The 7,359-nt window shown below is 35.3% G+C and overlaps 1 protein-coding gene across 1 annotated transcript in view; it reads left to right on the forward strand.

Moving 5' to 3' along the window:
* LOC139749322 (probable peptidyl-tRNA hydrolase 2) overlaps positions 1 to 7,123 on the forward strand; it is a 46,642-nt gene extending 39,519 nt beyond the window's left edge. Inside the window, exon 10 of the mRNA XM_071663047.1 lies at positions 376 to 7,123. The gene's annotated coding sequence lies outside the window, so the exon portion shown is untranslated. The remainder of the gene's footprint in view (positions 1 to 375) is intronic.
* Positions 7,124 to 7,359: the final 236 nt, after the last annotated feature.

Below are 7,359 nucleotides of genomic sequence, written 5' to 3' on the forward strand. Positions count from 1 at the left end.
ATTCCCATTCATTCATGTAGGGCCAGAATCCATCTTTGCATCATGTTGATTATAATGGTGTAGTCTTTTTTTTCAGCCATTGTTATTAGTAAATTATGACTTTTCCTTCTTTATAAATACATTTTATATTTTTATGATTCATATATATTTCTACTCTTTTAGACAGTCTGAGAGTATTGAAACAGGAAATATCAGTTGTACTGATGTCAGACTTTTGTCACAAATGTGGTATTTATTTCTACTTATTTAGATTCTGTATACTTCACTTGAAGACTAATAGATTATGTATACTGATTATCAGATGTTTGATTTATCAGCACTTTTATTCTACCACAGAAGCCTTAACAGGCTCTTATTTATTTATGAAATCTCCAGCATGTTCCTGCCAATACTTAGTCTTGGATGATGTATGAAAGTTATGTACTGCACTTGTTTTCATGCAACTGAAGAAACTGAAAAGCTGCCTCTCTGAAGCAGGGGGTAACGATGCTGCTTCATGTGGGGTGGAGTAGCGACAGGAATGGATGAAGGTAAAGAAGTATTAATATGTATATGTGTATGTATGTATTGATATGTATATGTATGTATATGTGCATACATGGGCATTTATGTATATATGAGTGGATGGGCCATTCTTCGCCTGTGTCCTGGCGCTACCTCACTGACATGGGAAACTGAGATTAAGTATAATAAACAAATAAATCAGTAAATAATATATTTGCTTGAAATTCTCAATTTATGGACTAGTTTACTTGCTGAATTCGAATCTGGTGTATGAATGTATATTTGGGGATATTAAAGCCTTTAAATAAGTAATTAATGGGTACTTATTTGGAATATTCTGTGATTATTTGGTTCGTATTTATTAGGTATCAGTCATGTAATGGAAGCATTATGAGATATTTTCTGTGATTATTTCAAGCATAGAAGCATTTCATTATGTCTTCTTTCAGTTTCAAAAAAAGTAATGGTTTTTAGATTATAAATCTTTCATATTTTTATGAAGGTCATAGATTTGCTTGGAAACCTGAATAATAGGCCTATTGAATTTGCTGAATTCAAATCAGGGGATAAAAGCTTGTGAATAAGTCATTAATGGTTACTCCTTTGGATGATTCTGTGATTATGATGCTCATATTTATTGGTTATAAATCGTTTTACTTAAGAATTATTGAGATATTTTCCCTAATTATTTCATGTATAGAAAGGAGCATGTCATTGTGTCATATTTCAGTTTTAAAGTGAAAGGTTTTTTAGTCTACAAAATGAAAATAGTAACCATTGAATAATTATTTTCAGATCTTAATGTCCCACAACATATATTTCTAGCCCAGATTTGAGTAAAGCATGAAAAGTAGTCCTAATATTGGTACTTCTGGTATTTTCTTGAGGTTAATAGATATGCTTGAAAACCTTGATATAAGGATTGATTTTCATGCTTAATTCAAATCTAGGCTTGAGATGAATGTCCGGGACATTAAGACCTGTAAATAATTAATTGGTCATTATTACTTTGGATTATTGTTAGATCGCTCAGTTCATCTTTATTGGGTAAGCATTATGAAACATTTTCTGCGATTATTTCAAGTGTAGAGGGGATTTATTATGTAATATATCCATTTTAAAACAATATATTCCTGAGCTAAAAATTTTCCTGAACTAGTACCTGCAATTTTTTTTATTTTCTTAAGGCTAATAGATTTGCTTGAAAACCTCAATATAATAATGACTGATTTTCATGCTTAATTCAAATCTTGGCTTGAATATATGTTGCAGGACATTAAGACCTGTAAATAACTAATTGATTGTTACTATATTGGTTACTATACCTTTTTCTTTTTTTCATACATATTCACCTTATCCCGCATTAGCAATTAAACGTTAAACACAGAGGAGTGAGCCTTAGAGGGTATGTCCTCGCTTGACCCACCCCTCCGTTCCTTGTTTTGGAAAATTATAAATGGGAGGGAAGGTTTTCCAGCCCCCGTTCCCTCACTTTTTAGTCGCCTTCTACGGCACACAGGGAGTACGTGGGAAGTATTCTTTCTCACCTATCCCCAGGTTACTATACTATGTTACTATATTTTTTTTCTTTTCTTTCAGACTATTCGCCATTTCCCGCATTAGCAAGGTAGCGTTAAGAACAGAGGACTGGGCCTCTGAGGGAATATCCTCACCTGGCCCCCTTTTCTGTTCCTTCTTTTGGAAAAATTAAAAAAAAAACGAGGGGAGGATTTCCAGCCCCCCTCTCCCTCCCCATTTAGTCGCCTTCTACGACACGCAGGGAATACGTGGGAAGTATTCTTTCTCCCCTATCCCCAGGGTAATTACTATATTTGTTCTGATAATTATTTGGTTCAAATAATAAGGTATAGGTATAAGTTTGTTGAGTATTCCTGGTAAATTATATGGGAGGGTATTGATTGAGAGGGTGAAGGCATGTACAGAGCATCAGATTGGGGAAGAGCAGTGTGGTTTCAGAAATGGTAGAGGATGTGTGGATTAGGTGTTTGCTTTGAAGAATGTATGTGAGAAATACTTAGAAAAGCAAATGAATTTGTATGTAGCATTTATGGATCTGGATAAGGCATATGACAGAGTTGATAGAGATGCTCTGTGGAAAGTATTAAGAATATATGGTGTGGGAGGCAAATTGTTAGAAGCAGTGAAAAGTCTTTATCGAGGATGTAAGGCATGTTTACATGTAGGAAGATAGGAAAGTGATTGGTTCTCAGTCTGAGTGAATGTAGGTTTGCGGCAGGGGTGTGTGATGTCTCCATGGTTGTTTAATTTGTTTATGGATGGGGTTGTTAGGGAGGTGAATGCAAGAGTTTTAGAAAGAGGGGCAAGTATGCAGTCTGTTGTGGATGAGAGAGCTTGGGAAGTGAGTCAGTTGTTGTTCACTGATGATACAGCGCTGGTGGCTGATTCATGTGAGAAACTGCAGAAGCTGGTGACTGAGTTTGGTAAAGTGTGTGAAAGAAGAAAGTTAAGAGTAAATGTGAATAAGAGCAAGGTTATTAGGTACAGTAGGGTTGAGGGTCAAGTCAATTGGGAGGTAAGTTTGAATGGAGAAAAACTGGTGGAAGTAAAGTGTTTTAGATATCTGGGAGTGGATCTGGCAGCAGATGGAACCATGGAAGTGGAAGTGAATCATAGGGTGGGGGAGGAGGCGAAAATTCTGGGAGCCTTGAAGAATGTTTGGAAGTCAAGAACATTATCTCAGGAAAGCGAAAATGGGTATGCTTGAAGGAATAGTTCCATCAATGATGTATGGTTACGAGGCGTGGGCTATGGATAGAGTTGTGCGCAGGAGGGTGGATGTGCTGGAAATGAGATGTTTGAGGACAATATGTGGTGTGAGGTGGTTTGATCGAGTTAGTAATGTAAGGGTAAGAGAGATGTGTGGAAATAAAAAGAGTGTGGTTGAGATAGCAGAAGAGGGTGTTTTGAAATGGTTTGGTCACATGGAGAGAATGAGGGAGGAAAGATTGACCAAGAGGATATATGTGTCAGAGGTGGAGGGAACGAGAAGTGGGAGACCAAATTGGAGGTGGAAAGATGGAGTGAAAAAGATTTTGAGTGATCGGGGCCTAAACATGCAGGAGGGTGTAAGGCGTGCAAGGAATAGAGTGAATTGGAACAATGTGGTATACTGGGGTCGACGTGCTGTCAATGGATTGAACCAGGGCATGTGAAGCGTCTGGGGTAAACCATGGAAAGTTCTGTGGGGCCTGGATGTGGAAAGGGAGCTGTGGTTTCGGTGCATTATTACATGACAGCTAGAGACTGAGTGTGAACGAATGGGGCCTTTGTTGTCTTTTCCTAGTGCTACCTCGCACACATGAGGGGGAGGGGGTTGTTATTCCATGTGTGGTGGGGTGGCGATGGGAATGAATAAAGGCAGGCAGTATGAATTGTGTACATGTGTATATATGTATATGTCTCTGTGTGTATATATATATGTGTACATTGAGATGTATAGGTATGTATATTTGCGTGTGTGGACATGTGTTTGTGGGTGGGCTGGGCCATTCTTTTGTATGTTTCCATGCGCTACCTTGCTAACGCGGAAGACAACGACAAAGCAAAATAAATAAATATGAATAAAATTATTTGGTTCATATTTATTGGGTATCAGTCTGCTTGGGAAGGGATTATGATACATTTTTCATAATTATATCAGGTATAGAAGGGATTTATTATATAGTATTTAAGTCTGAAAATAAAGTTTTTTGAGCTAAAAAAATTCCCTTCAATTATTGGTATTTTTGTGAGAATAATAGATTTGCTCAAAAGTCTCTGTTTAAAGACTATTTTACTTGCTGAATTTGAATATGTGGTTGAATTATGTATTAAGGGACATTAAGGCCTGTTGATAGATTATTAATGGTTACTGTTTTGGAATATTCTGTGATTATTTGGTCCATATTTATTAGGTATCACTCATGTTTCTCAAGTACTTTGATATAGTTTTAAATGATTGCTTCAAGTATAGAAGTGTTTCATTATGTTATATTTCAGTTTTAAAACAAAATGGTTTTTGGGTTAAAAAAAATTCCTTAACTATCACCTGAAATTTTTTGATTTATTGAGGGTAATAGAGTTGCTTGAAAATTTTAATATGGACTAATTTTCATGCTTAATTCAAATCTTGCGTTGAAATATATGCTATGGGTCATTAAGACCTGTAAATAAGTAATTAATGGTTCCTCTTTTGGACTTTTCTCTGATTATTCAGTTCATATTCATTCGGTGTCTGTTGTCTTGGGAAAGCATTATGAGACTGTATCAAGTATAGAAGTGATTTAATATGTATTTCAATTTTGAAAGGTTTTTTGGCTCAAACATTCCCTGAATGTAGTATTACCTGCCATTATTGGTATTTCTGTGAGGATAATAAATTTACTTGAGAATCTCAGTTTAAGGACTATATTTCATGTTAAATTGGAATCTGAGGTTGAAATATATGCTGATGGACATCAAGGCCTGTAAGTAAGTAATCAGTGGTTAATCTTTTGGATGATTCTGTGATTATTCTGTTTGTATTTATTGGGTATCTCTTGCCTTGGGTAATCATTGAGATATTTTTCATGATTACTTCAAGCAGAGAAGCATTTCATTGTCATATTTAAATTATAAAGCAAAAAGGTATTGAGCTACAAATTTCCTGTAATTTTTGGTATTTTTGTGAGGGTAAGAGTTGCTTGAAAATCTCAATATGAGGACTATTTTACTTGCTGAATTCGAATCTGGGGTTGAAATATATATTTTTAATATAAAGGCCTGTTAATGAGTAGTTCTTGGTTACTCCCTTGAATGATTGTATAATAATTTGGTTCGTATTTATTGGGTATGTGTTGTTATGGTAGCATTATGAGATATTTTCCATGATTATTTCAAGTATAAAAGTGTTTCATTATGTCATAGTTCAGTTTTGAAACAGAAAGGTTTTTGGGCTTCAGAATTCTCCTAATACCTGTAATTTTTAGTACTTTCTTTTTCAGGCTATGTATTTGCTTGAAAACCCCAGTTTAAGGAATAATTTTCAAGCTTGATTGAAATCTGGAGTTGAATATATGCTGTGGGTCATTAAGACCTGTAAATAAATAATTATTGGTTACTTTTTTGTGCTAGATTAAGATTATTCTGTTAATATTTATTGGCTATCTCTTCTTAGGAAAGTATTCTGTGACATTTTCCGTGATGTATTCCAACTGTAGAAGTGATTTATTATGTCACATTTCAGTCTTAAAACAAAAAAGATTTTTGAGCAAGAAAATTCCTTGTAATATTACTTGCAATTTTTGGTATTTTTATGCAGGTACAGGTACACCACCAATTTCCAGCACTCTTGGTTCCAAAGCCTTGCCAGATTAACAATTTTGCTGGACCAACTGTGGTCACATAATGATATTTTATCAACACACCTATAACCCACTAATTATACATCTCCCATTTTTCTATAGTATACCATGGACTGCTAGAAATTTGAATTAAACAAGTATGTAAATTAAATGAATAGATGAAATACATTATACACCTGCTCAGGACTGAGGCGCTTGTCAGCTACGAGTTTTGCAAATTCGTTCACATACTCGGCAGCTCCATCATGGTTTGCAAACCGCTTTTCTCCGCACGCTTTATTCATGGAAATTCCATGATGCTTCTTTAATTTTTGAATCCATCCTTCGCTATAGTCACTCTCATGTTGTAATTTAATTTCTTTATGGAACAACTTAGCCTGGTCCATTATCATGCTACCTGACAAGTCCACTCCATCACTCCAACACTGTCAAAACCATTCCATCATCACTCGATCATGCTCAGTACTCTTACCATCTTTCATAGTTTTTCTAATCATCATTTGCTTCTTAGAATTGCTGTCTGCATAGAATTTCAATACATTCTCCCTTTGCTTCTTTATATCATTAACATTGATGAACCAATACTGTAGATGTCACACAGCTTACGCACTGAAACACCACTTTATCTTGGATCAATATGGACTGGTGTTTACGTTTCACACCACGACTGACGTTCTCATATGTCTTAGAAGCCATAGGTAGGGTTAAATTTAAGCAAAATAAGCTAAGAATCTCACAGAATTGCGGTGTGTCACCACCAACAAGTGCAGTGTAAAGAGTGTAAATGAGCGTGCCCTACACACAATGCCATCTGTGGCCGCCCAGTAAACTAGTCTGGTGGCCGCAGTGATTTCAAGTCCCCTCACGTAATTTTGTCTGGACTAAAGAGGTGCTGAACCATTAGTTGCCGGAAATTCGGTGGTGTACCTGTATTAGCTTTGGTTGAGAACCTCAGTATAAGGACCATTTACTTGCTGAATTCAAGTTTGGGGTTGAAATCTGTATTGTGGTATTTAAATTTAAGGCCTGTAAATATGTAATCAAAGGTTAAACTTTTGGATGATTCTGCGATTACTTGGTTTTTGTTAATTAGGTATCTCTCACCACAGGAAATCATTTTGAGATACTTTTGTGGTTCTTTTTATTATATAAGCATATCAGTGTCAAATTTAAGATTCCCACAGCTTTTACTTATAATTGTTGTATTTTTGACGGTAATGGATTTGTTTGAAAACCTCAATATAGGGACTGTTTTACTTACTGAATTTGAATCTTGGGTAAAAATATATATTTGGGGATATTAAAGCCTGTAAATAAGTAATTAATAGTTACTCATATAGAATATTCTGTGGTTATTCAGTTCATACTTATTGGGTGTCACTCCTGTTACAGAAGCATTATGAGATGCATTCTGTGATTATTTTAAGCACTGAAGCATTTCAGTATGTCATATTTCAGTTTTAAAACAAAAAGGCTTTTAGGATAAAAAATT

This window comes from Panulirus ornatus, chromosome 7, assembly GCF_036320965.1.
Source record: "Panulirus ornatus isolate Po-2019 chromosome 7, ASM3632096v1, whole genome shotgun sequence".
NCBI classification, from domain to species: Eukaryota; Metazoa; Arthropoda; class Malacostraca; order Decapoda; family Palinuridae; genus Panulirus; species Panulirus ornatus.